Consider the following 21004-nt stretch of genomic DNA (forward strand, 5'->3'; position numbering starts at 1 on the left):
TCTTTTTTCTCAGGATTGCTTTAGAATTTCGGGGTCTTTTGTTGCCCCATATGAATTTTAGGATTCTTTGTTCTAATTCTGTAAAGAATGTCATTGGGATTCTGATTGGGATGGCGTTGAATCTGTAGATTGCTTTAGGTAGAATGGACATTTTAACTATGTTTATTCTTCCAATACATGTACATGGGATGTCTTTCCATCTCCTTATGTCGTCATCCAATTCTCTCAGAAAGGCCTTGTAATTTTCATTATATAGGTCCTTCACTTCCTTAGTTAAATTTACCCCAAGGTATTTTATTCTTTTTGTTGCAATTGTGAATGGTATCGTGTTCTTGAGTTCTTTTTCTGTTGGTTCATTACTGGAGTATAGAAATGCTATTGATTTATGCAAATTGATTTTATACCCTGCAACTTTGCTGTAGTTGTTGATTACTTCTAACAGTTTTCCAATGGATTCTTTGGGGTTTTCTATATATAAGATCATGTCGTCTGCAAACAGCGAGAGTTTCACTTCTTCCCTCCCTATTTGGATTCCTTTTATTCCGTTTTCTTGCCTGATTGCTCTGGCCAGGACCTCCAGTGATTACAGCCATTCTAACAGGTGTAAGGTGGTATGTTAGTGTAGTTTTGATTTGCATTTCCCTGATGATTAGTGATGTTGAGCATCTTTTCATGTCCCTATTGGCCACCTGTATGTCTTCTTTAGAAAAATGTCTATTCATATCCTCATCTGAGGTTTTTTTAACCAAGACCAGATGCCTGGAATCTCCGAAGTGGCAGCAGGACCTTGAAGAACATGCAGGGGGTTACCTCTAGCTCCTCCAAACTCCTACCACAGAGCTTAGAGGCCGCAGCAGCCCTGGACCTCAGGAAAATGGAGAGAACATGAAGACCAAGAGGGCTTCAGAACCTTGGGAACATTTACTCACCTGGTGATGCTGGTGAGGGGATGTTGGTGTTGTTTCTCCTCTACCCATCTTAGGTTCATTGGCTGGAACCCTGCAAATTAGACTGACAAAAGACAGGTTAACAAGAGAAGAATAAACAGAAGTTTATTAATGTGTGCAACATGCGTACACACCGGAGAGCTCAGTGATGAGTAACTCAAAAGGGTGGCTAGAACTTGGGCATAGATAGCATCTTAAAAGAACACTAAATTTGAAGGGAAGTGACAAGACAAAGGAAAGGGACTTTGAGCTCCCACGGGGTGGAAAACTGTAGAAAGGTAAGTATATGGGGGCCTATGGAAGAGAAGGGTTCTTTTGGCAATTGTGTTATGCAGATATCTCTGGGCTGAAAAAGATGTAGAGTTGTCTCTGGTGATTAAGAATCACCTTGTCCTTCCTGGTAGAGAGGGAGAGGACAGAGAGTTTTTCTTGTGTCTGCTTCTTCTTAATTGCCGTCAGCTCAAAATAATCCTTATGCCAGGGTAGCATATTTTGGGGTGGGATACTCTGAACCCCTCATTCTCCCATTTGAAATTCAGTAAGTTTCATAGAGTAAAAGTTGCGTTGGTAGCTCTGGGGAGAGGTTATGGGTTAGAAGTTGTGAGTTAAGTGATCTGCAAAGGTGGAGAAAAACATTAGATGGGACATGGAAAAAGAACAAATCTAAGTTTTGCCCCATATTGTACTGAAGCAGTGTCTCCGGCCTGGGAACACGTGGCTCCAGGTAGACAGCTGTGTTTCATTTCAGGAAGTGGTGGTGTAGGTGGGAGTAGGGGGTCCACCTAAGTTAGGCTTCCATATGCTGTGAGCCAATCAGGCACTTAATGAGGGACATCTCCATAGAAGATGAAAGGGAAAAAGTTATAGTTAGAACAAACTATAAACTCAGTTTTCGAGTCCAAAGTCTAATTAGTTGAGAAGATTTCTAGATTTTGGGCTCGGAGCATTTTTAGATAGTGGAGTGAGAACATCAGCGCCAATCCAGTGAATTTCCTAGTTTGCAATTTGAACATCTGGTGATGGCATATACATCAATGTCACAATCACGGATGTTTCTCAGAGCAGAGTATGGTGTGTCTGGCTTCAGTTTGAAGGGCTCTCCTTCTCTTTCTCCTTTTTCTCCTTTCTTCTTTTTTCAGATAGTCCCAATAAGGATCTGGGCAGTAAGATTTTAGTTCTCACTGCCACCAAGTCGGGAGGGTAAGAGAAAAAATTGGAAACATTAGTTACTGACAAAATGCACAAATGGCAGGAGCCGGTCTACAAAGAGGTAAAAACGTTCAAAGACAGTGAGCATGGCTAGAATTTAACAACCCAGAAAAGTACGAATTGGTTTCTCATTGAAACACAGAATTTCTCTCTACAATCATCCCCATTTTTATCAAAGATAATCAAAGTAAGACTATTTTGTTTGCAAGATAAGTCTATTCTCATTAAATTTGGCCTGATTATTTACATAAGTGCAGCAAGAATAGTAATTGACCATATAGGATCTTTTTTTTTTTTTTTTTTGAGGAAGATTATCCCTGAGCTAACATCTGCCAATCCTCCTCTTTTTTGCTGAGGAAGAGTGGTCCTGAGCTAACATCCATGCCCATCTTCCTCTACTTTATATGTGGGACACCTACCACAGTATGGCTTGCCAAGTGGTGTCATGTCCACACCCAGGATCCAAACCAGGGAACCCTGGGCTGCAGAAGCAGAATGTGCGAACTTAACTGCTACGCCACCGGGCTGGCCTCTATATAGGATCTTTTAAATCGGCTTTGCTGGAACTTTTAAACTGAACATAAAATGGACAATTAAAAGCTTCTCAAAGCAAGGAAGCTAAGCCAGGAAATTGCCATCAGATTTTACCTGTAATACCTATAGATTGGGGTGAATTCCTCTTCCCAAGGTTCCCAATGTATTCTAAGGTTCCTGTGGCTGCTAGCAAGTGACCTTCCTTACTCGCCTGTAAGGTTGGGAACCCTGTAACCAAGGCACCAAGCCAGTATTCCAAGAGGATTTTGTAAGCATTGACTTAGAGTGCTTACATAAAGTCAACCTTAGTTCCTTAAATCTGTCTAGTCACATCTGATTCTGCTCAACATTCTTAAATATGACATTTCAGTCAAAGCCTTGGTAATATAACCCATGTTTCCAATTATGTTCTGTTCTAAGGAGAACAGACTCTTATTGAACTTATGCAAATAACTATATTACCATGAAAATAAGAATATTAAATAAGAGTTTCCAGATTTTTAAGGAATCAGGTAGGGAGAAAAAGATAAATGTTTCATTTCTGTTTATAAAAGTATCATCAACCAGATTGTTGTAAGAGAAAAGGAGCAGACTATGCCGCCCCAAAATATTCCTCTTTGGCATAAGGATTATTTTAGGCTGATTATTTTTAAGAAACAGCAGACACAGAAAAAGCTCTGAAAACCCAGTAGAACCTCCCCTTTTGTAAGAGAAATTTACTTTTATAAGGAAAATCTCTGTTTGTAAGGATGTCCCTCTCTGTGCCGGGAAGAAGAGGATGACCAAATCTCTGGAAATGTTTATCAAGGAAGAAGGCAGCAACTGAAATCTGCATAACAACCAGACCCTTATTTACTGTGCTTTTCCTAGTAACTTCCCATAACTGACTCTCCCCATCCCCCCGCCAACATCTTTCTTTTGTCTTTAGCTACAGATGGTATTTAAGGTGGTAGCTTGGGCCATTTTGGGGAGTTACTCAGTTTTCCTAGGTATCACCCACGTCACAGGAGATATACAAGTTATTAAACTTTTGTTTGTTTTTTTCCTGTTAATCCATCTTTTATTTCAGGGGAGTCTCAGTCAAGAATCTAGAAGACTAAAAGGAAAATTATTTTCCCCCCTACATAAGGTATAGATAGTTTAAGAGAAAAGAGAAAAAAGTTTGCTTAAATCTGGAAAGCAAAACATTAAAGAATGAGTAACGTTTCAAACAAAAATTCATAAAAAATTATAATCATCCTCATCAGTTCGTTCAGTCTCATGTAATTACTTCTGGTTTTGCTTGATTTTCGATTAGCAGTTTCATGAACCCATCAACTTCTCCACTATAGTTCTGGGAATTTTTACTCAGTCCAGTGGTGTGATTTTAAAGTTATCAGAAATCTATACTCCAGAATACTTGTCAGAGTCTTTTCTGTGAATCTCTTTGAAGACGAAGCTCTTTGGGACCGTAGCTGATTGCAAACCCTTTCAGGAAAGCATCAGAGTAAAACAATAATTGTCTGTGAATGACGAAAGACTTAAAATGCCCATGATTAAAGATCTGATGAGAGTCCATTATCATTCAATGGACAAGGAAATTTGGTTTTGGCCGTTCTAATAGTGTTTTGGATTTTGGCCATTCATATAGGTGTGTATGGCATCTCATTGTTGTTTTAATTTGCATTTCCCAGATGACATATGATGTGAAGCACCCTTTCATATGATTATTTGCCATCTGTATATCTTCTTTGGTGAGGTATCTGTTAAGGTCTTTGGCCCATCATTTTTTTTTTTTTTTTTTTTAAAGATTGGCACTTGAGGTAACATCTGTTGCCAATCCTCTTTTTCTTCTTCTTCTTCTTCTTCTTCTTCCTTTCCCCAAAGTCCCCCAGTACATAGTTGTATATTCAAGTTGTAGGTCCTTCTGGCTGTGCTATGCTGGATGCCACCTCAGCATGGCCTAACAAGCTGTGCTAGGTCCCCACCCAAGATCTGAACCAGTGAAATTCTGGGCCACTGAAGCAGAGCACATGAACTTAACCACTTGGCCACAGGGCCGGCCCCTGGCCCATCTTTTAATTGGGTTAATTGGTTTCTTATTGATGAGTTTTAAGTATTCTTTGTATATTTTGGATAACGGTTCTTTATCAGATGTGTCTTTTGCAAATATTTTCTCCCAGTCTTTGGCTTGTCTTCTCATTCCCTTGATTTTGTCTTTCACAGAGCAGAATTTTTTTATTGTAGTGAAGTCCAACTTATCAATTATTTCTTTCACAGATTATGCGTATGGAGTTGTATCTAAGAAGTCATCACCATATCCAAAGTCATCTAGGTTTTCTCTTATGTTGTATTTTATGAGTTTGACAGTTTTGCATTTTACATTTAGGTGTATGATCCATTTTGAATTAATTTTTGTAAAGGATGAAAGGTCTATGGCTACATTGAGAGGTTTTTACCCTTATTATTCCTAGCAGTTTCATTTACATATATTTATTAAAAATTTTAACCCTTAGTAACCTTAATCTCCAGTGAAAACTAGGAAGCAGACAGTTGTGAACTATCATCTATCAGCATTCTATAGTAGATAGTAAATTTGTTAATATACCATTTCTTAATTTCTAGAGGTGTATGTTTCTTCATAGTACAAGAATATAATTTTTCAACGTGGCAAAAAATAACTTGTTTACTAACAGACCCAAGTATCTTTAGTCCCTCTGCAAAAATTAAGAAGCCAAAAGTATACAAACTTAAAGTTATGTTTAGCAATTAATGTTGCAATACTTTATCTTATTTGGAAATGATCTAGATATTCAATGAATATCCATCATTTAACTTAAGTTAGCATAACATTAAGGTTCCCAGCTACCAAAAAAGTTTTGCAAATGATTTTTAAGCAGTCATTATAAAATATAATTACTTGTTGAAAAGTTCATTTATGAACTTTTATGTCAATTTAATTCATTAACATCAATTTAATTTACTTGTTCCTAACAATTATGATTGGATTGTTCATGAAAATTTCATGAGACATTAAAAACCTAACCATCATCTTATTTTTCTTGTTGATAAATCAGACAAGTATCAAAAAAATCACAGAAGCAAAGAACCTACAAATTAAACATACAGCTCTTTCTTTTTTGTTGTTTTTTACTGCCATGCTTGACGTACACCAAGCAATTTATTTTTAGTGTACATTTTGTTCTTAGATTAAATTTATAGTATTATAATTCTGAACATCTATTAAGATAATATAAGCTACTTTGATTGGTAAACCCAGGTGGAATAAAATTGTGTGTCTGCATTATATTTAATGTTGATAATTCTAAAGACATACCTGTTTTTATTTAACAAACAATCTTAAACTAGTCTTACTTACCAAAGATTATTCAGATCACATGAACTTGGGGGGGGAAACATTTGGATTAATTCCTATTTTTTTAAGAGTTTTAGAAATAATTTATATAAGCACTTATTTTTTTTTAAAACCAATTAAAGCAGAGGGGCTGGCCCCGTGGCCGAGTGGTTAAGTTCGTGCGCTCCGCTGCAGGCGGCCCAGTGTTTCGTTGGTTCGGATCCTGGGCGCGGACATGGCACTGCTCGTCAGACCACACTGAGGCGGCGTCCCACATGCCACAACTAGAAGGACCCACAACGAAGAATATACAACTATGTACTGGGGGGCTTTGGGGAGAAAAAGGAAAAAAAATAAAATAAAATCTAAAAAAAAAAAAAACCAATTAAAGCAGAACAGGATTTTATGGGTTAATTTCAGTGACACCATCTGGAAAGAAAATACCACCTTTACATATATACTTAGACATAAACATATAAACGCTAATAGAGATCTTATAGCTTTTATTTTAAAATTTTATCCATGAATCAGGCAAATAGAGTAATACAAAATTCGCAAGTTTATATAAAATGGTTGGCTCTGAATTGTTTCCAACAGATGGAACAAATTAATGTTCAATGAGAGCTAAAGCTTTTTATCAATATTTGTGGAGACTGCAAGGTTTTCATTTGCTCTTAATAAGTAATCGAATGGAGGCTGTCAGTTAAGTTTTGGGTAAATAACCCTTTGGAAATGCCAAGTAGCAGTTTGTTTCCAAAAAGCCTGTTTTTTCCTTTTTTTTTTTTTTTTTTTCTCTTCACTCTCAGGTAGTTGCTTTAGCCAAGAATCATCTCCTGGGATGTTTACATTTCAAAGACATCATAACATTTACATCTTAAAGGGACAGAGAAAAGATGTAAGGTTTTTCCTAACAAGGAGTTTAGGGGCTTATTATCAGAAATCTAGAACAATTGCTATGTAAGTTTTGTTTTTCTTGGCAGTGGGGGATCCAGGATACATTTATAAAGGGCTTTGCATGGCAAGGCCTGGAGCAGATGAGGTCTGATGACAGAGTAAGGGACACTGAACCGGCCTTGCTGTGTGTTCCAGGGCCTTTGTTAAAGTTATTTCCCAACTGTCAGTATTTACAGAAGTCTTACACCTGCCCAAGTGCCTTTTGAAATTCTTAACTCTTGTTCTAAAGTTTTATATAGCATCTCAACAAAATTTGTAGAGTAGTGACAAGACAAAGGAAAGGGACTTTGGGCTTCTAGGGGTGACAAATTGTGGAAAGGTAAATATATGGGGGAAATTGATGGAAGAGAAGGGTTGTTACACAGATTCCTCTGGTGAGGCTCTGGCCTAGTAAAGAGTCTAGAATTGTCTCTGGAGGTGAAGAATCCTCCTGCCCCTCCTGGTAGAGAGGACGGAGACAGGAGAGAAGAGAGTTTTTGTGTCTGCTTCTCCTTAATTGCCTTCAGCTCAAAATAATCCTTATGCCATAGTGGCATATTTTGAGGTGAGATACTCTGAATTCCTTCACCAGCCAGCATTCTGCGGGGTAAAATGAAATCAAAAAGACCCCTGAGAACCAGATGGATTCTGTGTGGCTAACCCAGACCTTAAAACAAAATGGAGCCAAGTGGCCATGACGGGACCGGGAAGCACTCACAAACTCTGTTCTCAGAAAAACAGAATGCACTCTCAGGCTTTGATTCTGCCAGAGTTCCTGATTTTACAAAAGCCCCAGCGGCCACCTGGACCTAACCAATAAAACTGTGACCTGTGCCAACCAATCAGGACTAACCTGGCTTGCACCCCTCATTTGCATAAGTAGACCTGAGTAGGAACCTGGGTGGGACCTTTTTCTGTAAAGGCAGCCCCCTTTCTTTGTTCTCCTGGAGAATAATTTTGGTTTGCTGCTAAAGGCCATGTCTCCCCAATTTGCAAACTGTATGAGCAATAAAGATTTCCTAACTAAATTCTTGTATTCCAGATATTTTCGTTGACAATTCAAACTATGTAACACTTCATCCCAACACTTCATCTCAGGCAACAGAATGTCCTGTGACAAAGGGTTACCTGGGTCAAACTCTCTTCCACAGTGTACAACCTTCACAGTTGTCCCCTCCCCCATCACCATAACAACCAACATCCCATAATAAGCATCCAGTTATCTAGAGAAATGGGAAAACAAGGTAGCAAATCTGATCTTCACTCCAATATGAAGTCTTGGATTCTAAGGGGTCTTACACGGCAATCTCACCTTACTCTTTTGGGGTCTTAGTACAACATCCACCCTTGAACATAGAAAAATCCCCAGACAGCTTCGGGTGCCCTTGACATCTTGCAAAAGATATTTCTCAGGGCTATATGTTACATGCCCAATAATCAGCATCAGAAGAGAAAGGGAATATAAAAATCTTGCATCTTCAGTAAAGGGAAGGTAAGGAACCCTAGCTCTAACGCTTGGGATCACACAAATGTTATCAATTATATAGATAGTAACCTATGGTTTTATTGCCCTATAGGACGTTAATCAGATTTGTGTCCAACTTTTAAAAAGAAATTATTTTGGTGTGCCTTTCCCAGTTCCTCAAGTGCTCTTGGCTTTACCAGCTTTACCATTTTCCTGGTTCCCTCATTAATTAATGAGTTGAATAAAACCTGTGGCTCATTTTCATTCTATTTGGCATAAAAGTCATGTTTATAACTTTTTTTACTTACGTTTTGACACAAGAACTGTCCGCTGAGCCTGCTGTCACAGTAATGAATGAGGCATGTCTCAGCTGGCTCCCTTCAGACCCCCTGTTTCAAGGAGAATGTCTCATTGGCTGAGTCCAGGTAACAGGGTCCACCCCTGGCTACATCAGATGGGGGAGAGGAAGGACCCAACCCCTTCAGCATCCAGAGTGGAAGGCAGGCTCCAGGGAAATGCCTCCAAGTAGACCAAGTAAAGTGCCACTGGGAAATGAGAATGGATATTAGGCAAGCAAATATGACAGGTGTCACTGTTCCTTCCTTCGGCCTGCTGTGACCTAGTGCAATCCTCTGATTTACAGGTGAGCATGCTGGGCCTCACTTCGTCGTCCAGCTATGCCACAATCACTTGTTTGCTGCTCCTTGAGAGGCCTCAGAGGACTGGTTGGGGAAGGAACTGGTCTTTGAGGTGTAGGGGAGGAAGACAATTCCTCTACCCTCTAGGTCCTTCTGGCAGGCCTAAGAATTAAATTGACATGAGACAGAATAACAGGAGAAAATCAAAGTTTAATAATACATATACACGGCAGAAACCCAGGAAAACTGAGTAACTCACCAGAATGGCTGAAGATGCCACCTTAAATACCATCTTCAGCTAAAGACAAAGGAGGATGTTGGGGGTACTGGTTTGGGACTTCAAAGGGGAGAAAGGCAATTTACATAGAGATAGAAATGCAGATTTTTTATAAACAAGCATTTGCTGGGCCATCTATAGATAATGTGACCCCAGAGGCAGAACTTGGATACAAATGGTCTTGCTAGTGCCTTCCTGTCTGTCACTCCTAGTTTACAGTATGCTATAGTTGTCTTACGGTATTAGCTCCTTCCTGGAACAAGCCTTCTATCTTAAATTCTTTTAGGCAGTTAGGGGGAAAGTCAAAGTTTCTTTCAGAGTCTTTTGTCCTTAAAAACAATCAAGCCAAAGAGACACATTTTGGGGTGGCCAATTCTGACCCCCATAGATGGAATCACTGCCACCGTGGCCCCTCATTGTGTTCCAGGAATGTTCCAGGAGCAAACCCACGGGGGAAGCCACAGGCCAGTCACTCACCACGTCTCAATGAGATGGTGTGGGTCTATCAATTTGTGCATAGGAGTATGTATATTAAACCCAGCCTATCTCATTTTTAGGAAACATTTCTCCCCAGCCTGAAGAAAACTGCAGAACTGCTGAGAGGCACCTGTGAAGTACCAGCTGTGTGACCCAGGGAGGCAATTTAACTTCTCTGGGCCAAAATTTCCTCAACTGTAAAATGTGAATTCTAAATACCTACTTAAGATGGTGATTGTGATGGTGGGGAGAGATGACGTATATGACCATGTCTGAATTTAGCAGCCACCCTTCGTGAAATCTACACTGAAGAGGAAAAACAGCACCAACAGTGTGTTTATTCTGGGTTGGTCTCATCCTCAGCAAGCTGGCTGTCCCTTCCTGTGACTTGACAGTTGTCTAGCTAATGGTGTCAGATTCAAAGACGCTGCTCTCCTCGTCCTCTCCAAACTCATTTAGCTGTCAGCCCCAGCAAGCTGGCGTATGATCTTACAGTATTTGTGCAGCCCTAGAAAGAGATGTTCCTGGGAGAAGCATCACAGTGTGAGCTGTGTCGGCTCAACAGCCAGGAACAGGGACCTGCTGGGTCTCATTTTGTCACTCTGTTGCAGTGTGATGAGATCTCAGCTGCTGGTGTCTGAGGCAGCCCTGGGCGTTTGACCAGGGCATCCAGATCAGAGATGGACCCCGATGGAGACATGTGAGGGGATGCAGCATTCCCACCACTGTGGCTAGAAGTAACCATAGCAACTGTCCAGTCTTTTTTCCCTGCTCCATCCCCACCCGCAAAGGACGCCCTTCCTCAGTGACAAGGGGCTGGACAAAGAATACCATTCCTTTAAGGATGGTTAGAAACTCATTGCTTCTCCTCCAATATGCAGCCAAATCAGTGCCTCTAAAGAGCCTCTAAGCATTTAAAAGTTGAAAAAAGAAGTTTGAAAAACATCTTGTTAAATAGAGACTGTGAACAGTGTTTGCCTTTGTAGGGGAAGAAGACTTTTCCTCTATCCAAAGTGGGTTCATCTGGCCGGAGAATGAATTAAATTCACATGAGACAGAATAGCAAGAGAAAATTAAACAAAGCTTTATGAGGACCATGGCCCAGGGCCTTTCTTCCTGAAGGAAGAAAGGGCACCGAAGAAGTGGGGTGCACAGAGTGGTTATATACCCCTAAACAGGGTGTTCCGCATATGATTGAAATGTCCCTCCCACAATAGTCACAAGATTGCCCTGTCAGCACAGCGTTTGATGGACACAGCAGGAGGCAAGTCTATTGTCTTGAGCTGGGCGGTCACAGGTGAGCACAGCAATCAGTTCCTAGCCTAAGGAAAGATGCTTAACCCTTAAAGAAATGCCAACGTTGGGAGGGGGAGGGAAGTCAGTTACAGGAGGTCACCAGACAAGCACAATAAAATGCAGATTTAAGTCCTTGCCTTCCCATTGATTAAGAGTTTCTAGAGATATCTTTACAGATGGAGAGTTCCTTTACAACGTAAATGTCTCCTAACAAAGGGCAAGCAAGTTCCACTCCTCAGAGCCTCCTTCCCTGTACCAGTTTATCAAAAGCAATCAGCTTCAAATAATCCTCATGCCAAAGAGACATATCTTGGGGTGGCCAATTCCAGGTCCCCACACCTTCATGGTGGAAACTGTGTGACCAGGAAACTTCTCACTGTGTACCCTTTTGTAACTTTTCAATTTGAATCTTGTTAATGTATCTCATTTTTTAAGTAAAATAAAATGAAAATGAAAAGTTCTTTTTAAAACCTGTCAAAACTCGCGATTCTGTGATTGTGGAATGCCTGAAGACAGTGTTCCAGCCTTGCGGCCTCTGGTGAATCCAGCCGTTCAGGACTTTAAGCCTCTGCTCTTCCCTCCCCACCCCCAGTGGTGCAACCAGTTTGGCCAGACTTCACCCTGCTGTGGTCAGAGATGCCAGGTTACTCCCCAGGAGGCTAATGGCCAGAAAAGACTGGAACGGTAGCAGCAGAAACGCTGCTCTCCCTCTGCTGGAAGCCTCTTCCACACCACCTCTGGGGACTCTGAACTCCATTCGGCCACCCACTCCTCAAACCTCGATACTCCCAGGCCAAGATGTCCTCAGGGGGCTGACGACCAGCCCTGGGAGAGCATGGCTCCCTCCGTCTGGAAAGAGGAGTCCTGGCACTGGCTGGCAAAGTGACTTCCAGCCCCTTCGTGCATTCCACAGGTTGCCCAGGACGTTCAGATCTGACCCCTCAGGGATCCAGGCGGGAGGGACTAGAATCTGCACAGACCTTAAGCCGAGGGACTAGGGTTGTGAGGGGGTCGGGCTGGTCCTTGGAGTTCAGGGAGAGAAGCCCGCCACCTGAGAAGGGCCGCTCGGAAAATCATTTTGTGGTTGCTGTGTAATTTGAGGGGAAAAAACATTTTTAGACAAAATCCAAGTCCACAGCCTTGTGAGAGTGAGAACAAGAGCCACCATGCCTGCCTGAGACGTGGATTCTGCGTGAACTTTGGACCCTGGGCTGGCTCACTGGGTCTCAGCAGGGGCCAATTCCAGTCTTGATGGCTTTCTTTTCACAAGACACTAATTGCTTGGCTGCCTGCCACCCGCGGCGCAGCGTTGCCTGAGCTGGCTCGCAGGCTGAGCGCGGGCAGGATCGACCCACATTCCTGGGTTAAGCGTCCTTCTCCACCTTCAACCTTGGGACCGCCTTCCAATCCCCTGCCAAGGCTGCCACCCTCACCACACCCACACCCCTGGTCGCTGCAGGCACCAGGAGGCCAGCCTGCAGGCTGTCATGGGTCTTTGATCTCAACGATTGTCAACTAATTATACCTTCTCTTTTGATTGGCAAAGCACTTTCCCAGACATTATTTTATTTTATCCCACAGGCAGCACAGAGCCTGGCACTTAACAACTCAATATCTGAATTGGATCGGTCCTTATAACCACCCTGTGAAGTTAGGGCAGCAGGACAAATTATCTTCTTCCTCTCCTTTTTTTTCAATTTAAATGAGGAAGTCCAAAGAATGTGTGATCTTGCCTAAGGCCTCACAGCAGGAAAGTGGCCAACCCATGGGAGGACTCCAGCCTCCTGCTTCCCAGTCTGGGGTCCCTTCCACGAGACCACATGTCACTCCGAGGTGTATTTATAAAGCTTTTTGGTGGCTGCTGATCTTTCAACTCAGTGTTTCGGTGCTCCTGATGGCATAGGTCCTCCAGAGCCTTAGGGCAGGCCTTCCCCGGGGCCTTTGGCATAGGGATTCCTATGACTCAGGATCTAGCCTGTTTCCGTTTTTTTTGTTTACGTGTCTTTCTATGAGTAAAGTCACTAACAGGTCAAAAAGCTCAATTTAAAGTTGCCCAAGGAGAACGAATCTGTCTTTTTACTCTGAGGGCCCCCATTTCCAGGAAAGCCAAACATTCCTGAGTGATGGTCCTTGCCATTCCAGAGAGACACTAATAAAGGTAATCACATATCAAGACCCACAAAATGGAGGCCGCCCCACTCAACCTAAGTCAGCCTGCACCTACTGGGAAGCACCTCGCCGTCAGGGCAACCTAATATATGCCAGTCACAACCCTCCAACTCAGCTTTAGCCAGCTGACCTGACCCTAGAAAACAGGACCCGCTGGACTTGTAGGGAAATCCCTGCCCTCCTAGCCCATCATGCCCTCTGTCCCCGCTGCCTCCTCCAGCGCTCTTTAAACTCGCTCCTGCCTAAAATCCCTCAGGAAGAGCGCACCCCTGCTTGTGAGGCACTGGACTCCCCCAATCCACGGATCGTTTTCCCTTGAATAAAGGACACCAAACTCAACTTACTAAGTTGCATTATTTTTATCATTTGACGACACCAAAAAGGGGGCTGCAAGAAATAACTCATTCATCAGAATGTACTGAGACATCGCCCGCCAACTCCCCCTTCCCCAGGTTACTGAGGAGAGATCTGTGGGCAGAGAGAACTTACATGGCAGTGGTGCCATCAGCTGCAACAGCTCCACAGGCCACAGAAGAGGCACTTGTCCTTTTGGTCTAGTCAGGCTTGGTTATTATTTTGCAGGAGTATGGTCAATCATGTTAAGAAAAGTTATCCAAAACTTGAAAGTTAGACAACATGACAGCCTGAATGTCCTTTCAGAGTCTCCCAGAGCAGTAACAACCCCCGCAACGGTCACTTAGTGATCCAGGGAAATGGAAGTTTGGGTTGACTACTGATTGGGACCTAGACTCTGCTAAGAGTATGTGCTCATTTGCAGAAAATTGATAAGTTGCAAATGTTTTTTATCAGGTAGAGATGCAAATAAACTCTGTCCAATAAAAAAGATAATGTCAAAGGTTATGGTTTTAATGCCCCGTAGGACATTAATCAATTTTGTATCTAACTGTGCCATCTTATTCTACCATTATTTATCCCACTGAGTATACATTTACTATACATCATGATTCTTCAGAAAAATAAATAATTCTGGTGGGCTGAGTGTTTTTCTAAAACAAGCTACCGCCTTCAAGAGAAAGAGAACAAAATGCATCTGAAGCACCCAGCAATTCTGCTCCCCACTGTCACCCACTCAGAGATCCGGAGTTGGCTCCCCACACGGTTGTGGGAAAAATAGAATAGAGGAAGACTCCACTGATGTTCAGCTGCAGGAGACACAGAAGGAACTTCCTCATCCTGTTGGAGAGAGCGATCTGTTGCTCCAAGGGGAGGGTTAGAAACAGAGCTGTGGAGGCCTTCAAGAGGCAACGGACTTGTGGACTAGTGGAAGGGCTGTGGACACCAAGGGAAGTAGGAAGCCCCAACGTGGGGCGCCCTCCAAACGACTAAACAGTCTTGTCTCCTTACGTAGTAGCAAGGGTTGAGTTAACTAAACTGGGGCATGCTCTAGCTGAAGAATTGCTTATCCTCCAGCACAAGGGTGTAGGCTCCCTATGTGCGGGGACTCAGCCTTAGTTCACTTCTGTATCTTTAGGAAAGCCAGAGGATGGGATGCTAAGGGGTGACACCTCTACACTGTAGACCCAGTCTGATGAGGACTGACTACAAGAAAACATGAGGGAACTTTCTGGGGTGATGGAAATGTTCTCTATTGTGATGGAGGTGGTGGGTTCTATGGGGGTAAACATTTGTCAAAACTCATCAACTCTACACTTAACATAAGTGTGTTTGATTGTATTTAAATTATATCTGAACAAAGCTGATTTAAGAAGAAAAAACACTAATCAGCATTTCCTAGATTTTTAAGACAGTCTGTACAGAGGAGGGAGAACTATCCCTCCTTCTGGCTGGTTTAAGAATTAAATTGACAGGACACAGAATAACAGGAGAAAACCAAAGTTTAATAACACGGGAGAAACCAAGGAAAACCGAATAACTCTCCAAAATGGCCGCAGCTACCACCTTAAATACCATCTTCAGCTAAAGACAAAGGAGGATGTTGCGGGTAGTGGTTTGGGACTTCAAAGGGGAGGAAGGCAATTTACATGGAGAAGGAAAGGCAAATATTTGATAAATGTTTGCTGGGCCACCTATAGACAACGTGACCCCAAGAGAGAACTTTGATAAGAATGGGCTTAACATGGATCCTCCCAGTCTATTATACCCAGAGTTATCTATGGTGACGGCCTGTCCTGGGGACAGGGCTTCTATCTTAAATTCTTTTAGGCAGTTAGGGGGAAGGTCAAAATTTCATTCAGAGTCTTTTGTGCCTAAAAATAATCAAGCCAAAGAGACACATTTAGGGTTGGCCAGTTCTGATCCCCCACATCTGTGACTTATTCTAAGCAATGCCTGGTTTACAGAGGCCAGACTTCACCCTCCTGCCATTTTCAGAGCTTCTGTTTGAAATGCAAATACTTGTTTATAAACACAAATACTTTGGGAGACTCAGTGGAGGCAGAAGCCTTTCCTCATATTTTTAAGAATAAAAGACTAAGATAGATTCATAATTTGGTATTAACTGACCAATTGCTCTTCATTTCAGCCAAAGAATTTTCATTTTCAGCAAAGAATTGTGAAAAATTAGAATTAGAAGGAATGTTAAAGATCATCCAGTGATCAACCCATTCATTTTACAGATGAAGAAACTCAGGCCCAGCTGAAGCAAAGATAATTGGGAAATGGGTTCTTCAGAGGTGATCCTTGAAGTCAGGGGTTAGATCTTTCCAGAAATCTCCCTCACTTCCCCTTGAATGGCAACCCAGTGATTTTTCTGCAAATAGTATCTTTGAGAAACACTAGCAACAGAGAAACTTCCAATAATGAAGATAAAAATGCCTTATACCTTTTAAAAAATGTCTAGCATCAACTCACTCCAGTATATCCAGAATGAAGTTGTATTTTCAGTTATGTTTTCCTTAAATAACATGGATAACAAGCTCCTTTTGAGATAATAAAGCTTTTGTCTTCAGTGCTAAAAAAAAATAAAATAATCAATTTAATTTATTTTCTCCAGGCCAGGGACATCGATTTTTAAGATGAAAATTTACACTTACTACAGAAGCTGCAAGCGTAGACTTCTTGCACAAATAGATCAAGATGTTTCTATTTGTCTTCAGATCCTTGCCAAGGGCTGAGCAATAATTGAACATGACATCACGTCTCCTTCGGTCTGCATGGAGAATTTTAGTGCGGATAGCACTAAACTGTGTGGTATTTATTCTGCTAGATATCCACTTCACTTCGGTTTTTTTGATTCACTCTTACTGAATACCTACTATGTGCAAGACATTGTACTAATGCTAAGTGCCAGTGGAGAAGAAGTTGCCCCGTAAAGCACTATGAGGGAGGGTCCAGAAATGAGGTGGGTGGGGAGGGGGAGGAGATTGCAAACTTTAGGTGGTAGCATTCACCCACTCATTCCACGAGCATGGCATGATTTCTTGAGCTGTTAAGACACTTCTAAACTAGAAGAGGAATGAATGTGGGGGCTGTGGCTGGAGGGGCAGTAATAAAATGTGACGAGGGCTCTTCACCAATTTTTATTCAGTTTTCCCAGTTCTGGGCTTTTGTTTCTAGCTCTGCTCCCAAGGCAACAGACTCTGGGCAAACAAGCTACGTTAATCTATAAACCAATTAAAACATATTGCAATAATTTCTCAGCAATATTATTGAACTAATAACTTTCAATTTGGATACTGAAAAAGGAAATCATGCACTCTGTCATGGCCCTCAGGAGCAATGAAGGCCAGAGCAGCTAGAAACTTAGATTCTGCACCTGTAAGAAACAGGCTCACCTCCAGATTTAGCCTTGATTCCAAACCTCTGCAGAGAGAACTACGGTTCCTTTAAGAAAAGCAACCTAATATTTTTCTCACCTGAAGGAGAGAGGAAAACCATATTTGGGCCACCTGGGAATAAAAAGAACCAAAGAAGCTGAGGTCAGGAGCGGGGTACTCTGGAGCGTTCTCCATCCACCTCATCATACCCAGGGCTTGGGGTGGCAACAGTGGGCACTTCAATGATACTGTAGACCCATCTTGAGTTTCCGAAGTGGTATTTTCCAGGTCCCCTTCCCCAAGTTTTTTGAGGCCCCAAAGAATCAGAAAGAGGGTTTTGAAGATAATGGCTGTGCTAGGGATGAGCTTCTGCAGAACAAACCCCATCCTTGACCCCTCTCTGAACAGCCGCCATAAGATGCTAAGTAACTGATGACACGAGGAAAGGGCAAGGGAATCAATGAACTTTTCTCCTAGGTTGGTCAAATTCTTCCAGCAAATTCCCATGAAAGGGTTCTTGCCGCAGAGGACCATTAAAGGAAGGACTGCTGGTGCCCAGGGGACATCTCCCTCCCAGACATCTCCAGGGGCTGCCCCCAAAATGACAACAGCAAAAATCTCCACCCAAAGATCCAGGGTTATCTCAGCCCCTAATTCTTCCAGATCTTTCTAGTTTAAAAGGTAAAGCTCTCACCCAGGGGCTGTGAGGCAAAGGCCCCGAGGCCAGACTCATCCCAGCCCCTCCCTCCACCTCCTCTTCGAGGGGAGGGTGAGGCACATCTTGAGGCAGATGTTTAAAGCAACCGTTCCTCGTCTTCATCCAGCCTCCCACTTCCAAGGCAGGATAAAATGGACCAGTGTGGGGACAACTGGGGCAAAAGATGCCGAGGCCTGAGAGGCCCAGAGGGTGAGAAAGACCCTCGAGCCTGGAGGACGAGAGTTGAGGGAGAGTGAGTTCTGGAGATGGGGGAGACCCCGCGAGCAAGGCTGGGGGAATAGAGGGGAGGGCGTGGCGTGGGCCTCGGAGATTCTGGAGAATCCGGGGGTCGTGAGGAGCGGTGGGGCGGTTAGTCTCGCGGTTGCAAGCCCCCACCTTCTCCCTCCAGACGCCGGCCCTGCGAGAACCGCGCTATGCGCAAGGTGGAACAGCGCGGAGGAGGCCGTGAGCTCCCTGGCCCGCCCCGGGAGACTTCCACATAGGCTCGGGGTAGAGGTGAGGACCCCTGGGCCCTAATCAGGGCGCAGAAGCCCATTAACCCCAGGTTTGAGGCCAGCAGCGTGTGCATGAGGAAACTGCTAGGACCCCAATTAAGAACAGGCGGATGGAGAAGGAGCCATTCGTCCAGGTTAGTTTCCTGTTCACGTGTTCACCGCTGAGGACGGAAGAGGTGTGCGCTCTCAGAGCCCCGGCCTCGTGGTCTGGGCCTGCTTTTCCTCTGGGAGCCTGCGTTTCCCCATCTGCGCCCTCCAGTCCTCCCCTAGTTGAGTGCAGAGCTAAGAATGTTGGCAGTGAGAGAGGACAGCATGGCCTACGGGCCATCCCGCTGGCGCAGCCGTCACCGTTGGCAGCAGCCCGCTGCTCCAGCCGACCGGTGCCAGGGAGGAGCGTAGAAAACCTTTCTGATCCTCTCTTGGAGCGCACACGGTTCCCTCAGTCTCCTTCCTAGAGGCACACATGTTCCTGCGCGGCACACTTTGCTTCCACTCACCAGTTGAAGTTGGGCTGTTAACTGTGGCCTCATAAGTCTCTGGAAGGCGACACTCATTTTGGTCTGTTCTCCCGAAAGGCCCGTGTATTTCTGACGCTTGCTCGGGTGAGAAGACTGCTGTGGTGGGCAGGGACCTGGCGCCTGCCCTGCAGCCTTGCCCTCAGGGGCTTCCTTCTGACAGAAGGAAAGTCAGGGGCACACATGCCCACCTGGGGCTCTGGCGTCAGCCGTGCTTGGAGGTGGGCTGTGGATCCCTTCTGGGGTGGATGTCCCTCTCCCGGCTTTCCTGACCCATCCCTCAGCACTCATCTCTCCCATTTTGCCGGTCCCCCCACCGGTTCTCTGGTGCTGTTCCCAGTGCCTCCCCACGTCTCTTCTCCCTTGGAGGGATGGCTGTACGCTGGAGTGATGCTTCAAGGGAGGGCCCAGTTGGGATGGACTCGGTCTCCCCTCTTCTATATCTCCTGGGCTCCCCTTTCCAGCTTCGTTATCCCTGAAATGACCGGATTTTCACTCTCAGTTCATTTCCTCCTGTTCTGGGAACCTTCAGGCTTCCCTCAACCTGCTAGTTCCTCTCGTCTGCGAGCAAGTGCTTCTTGTGAGCCGCCCATTGTGCACGCACATTCTCATCCCTGACTCATATAGGACTGACTTTGCTGCCTTGTGAAGGTCAAATGTGTCTCCACTTCTGTGTGAACTCTTAAGGTCACACAGCGATAGAGTTGGACTTGGAACTCCAGTCAGAAGGTTCATCTACGCCTCAGCTGTGTGTACTGAAACCTTTTTTTCTCGTCCTTGTCTTGCCTTTAATCTCTTCTCTTTTTCTTGCATGGGATCGATCCAGCACCTTGGAGACAGACTCAGGAGCTAACGTCATAGAACAGGCCAGGACCTGACCCCTGTGGACCACCTGTCCATGCCTTGTAGCCAGTCCACCGGGAACAAAGTTGGATTTCCTGATTTGTTGCGATGAGAAAGACTGTATTCGATGAGGAGTCCTGTGGCCTCTCAGTTGGAGGGTGCGACAAGGGACTTATAATACAATTAGACTTGTGTTAAGTGATGCGGGGCAAGTTTCAAGGAGGTGGGGATTTGTGCTGGACTGGGTGCTATGAGAAAGCAGGATCAATTCTATGATCAGAAATTCCCATTTTTACGTAGAAGTTGAGACAAAGACAGCATAACTAAAGCTGTGGTTGGTAGAGATGGCCGTCACTTGTGTCAGCTGAGGGTGGGGATGCTGGGTGGTTTTTGTGGTTTGCACAGTGGCCTTGTTTTTGTCTGTGCTCAGAGGTGATTACTGAATGGTCTTGTGTCGGAGTTTCTCTGATGTTGGTCATCTGTGAGACTGGCTCTGTTCAACAGGAGAACATTGCAGCCTAGCTGTGAGCACCTGGCCGGTGGGAGCCTGCAGCCAGGGGCTTCTTTTCTCTTTCTCACTGCGAAGGCAAAGCTTGATCCTCAAGGTCCAGCCTTCCCTATATCGCAGTCTCATCTCTTCATGGTGGGATAAAGGTCATCACATCTGAAGAGGAAGAAAAGGAGGAATGGACAAGACTAAGGAGGGGGGTTTGTTTGGGGGTGGAGATGAAATAGCATCTTAGCTTAGAGGATTCATATCTCTGTCACCTGAATGGATCCATGGTTCTGTTCCTCCATCTGGATACAAAGGAATTCCAAAGCCATGTTGGGGGGGAAGAGAAAAATGAATTAGGATAACATTGGTGTGCAGGTGTCTTCTCAATTTTTGGAGGAGGTTCCCGGTAGAGGGATGGGGAAGGCAATAAGAAGTGGCTGTTCTTAGTACAGATAATCCTCACTTAGAAATACGGTCCACTCTCTTGGGAGATATAGGTAGGGTAATCTCACATCCCAATTTTCTGGTCCATCTCTGGTTTTAAGTAACACAACTATTCGATTACCTTGGATATAGTTTTGCTACATATATTGTTTTATATAATTTTAGTTTTTTAGTGAAGGGAATCCATTACTTCTCTGGGCTTCTGAGAAGCAGACAGCAAGATGGGATTAGAAGAGCAAGAGATTTACTGGGGGAAAGAGCTGCAAAGGATCAAGGGTTCAAGAGAGCAGGAGTGGGCAGGGAGAGCCCTCTGCCATTCAGGTCTGACCCCCGCCCCACGCAGAGAGAGAGAGAAAGAAGGCTGGGGTGGGAAGAACCTCAGACTGCAGTGACGTTCTGAGAAAATCTTGGCCTTGCCATTGGGGGTCCCCAAGCTAAACTCTCCCATTCAAGGAGTCACCTCGTTGGGCGGGAATGG

General features: G+C 44.0%; 1 long non-coding RNA gene across 1 annotated transcript; it reads right to left on the reverse strand.

The window, feature by feature from the left end:
- Positions 1 to 15117: 15117 nt before the first annotated feature.
- LOC138918050 (uncharacterized) lies at positions 15118 to 20671 on the reverse strand. The gene is made up of 2 exons (XR_011426933.1): positions 20355 to 20671; positions 15118 to 20250 (listed from the first exon to the last, which is right to left on the reverse strand). It is a non-coding gene; the product is annotated as an uncharacterized lncRNA (long non-coding RNA).
- Positions 20672 to 21004: the final 333 nt, after the last annotated feature.

The sequence above is a fragment of the Equus caballus genome, chromosome 16 (assembly GCF_041296265.1).
Source record: "Equus caballus isolate H_3958 breed thoroughbred chromosome 16, TB-T2T, whole genome shotgun sequence".
NCBI lineage: Eukaryota > Metazoa > Chordata > Mammalia > Perissodactyla > Equidae > Equus > Equus caballus.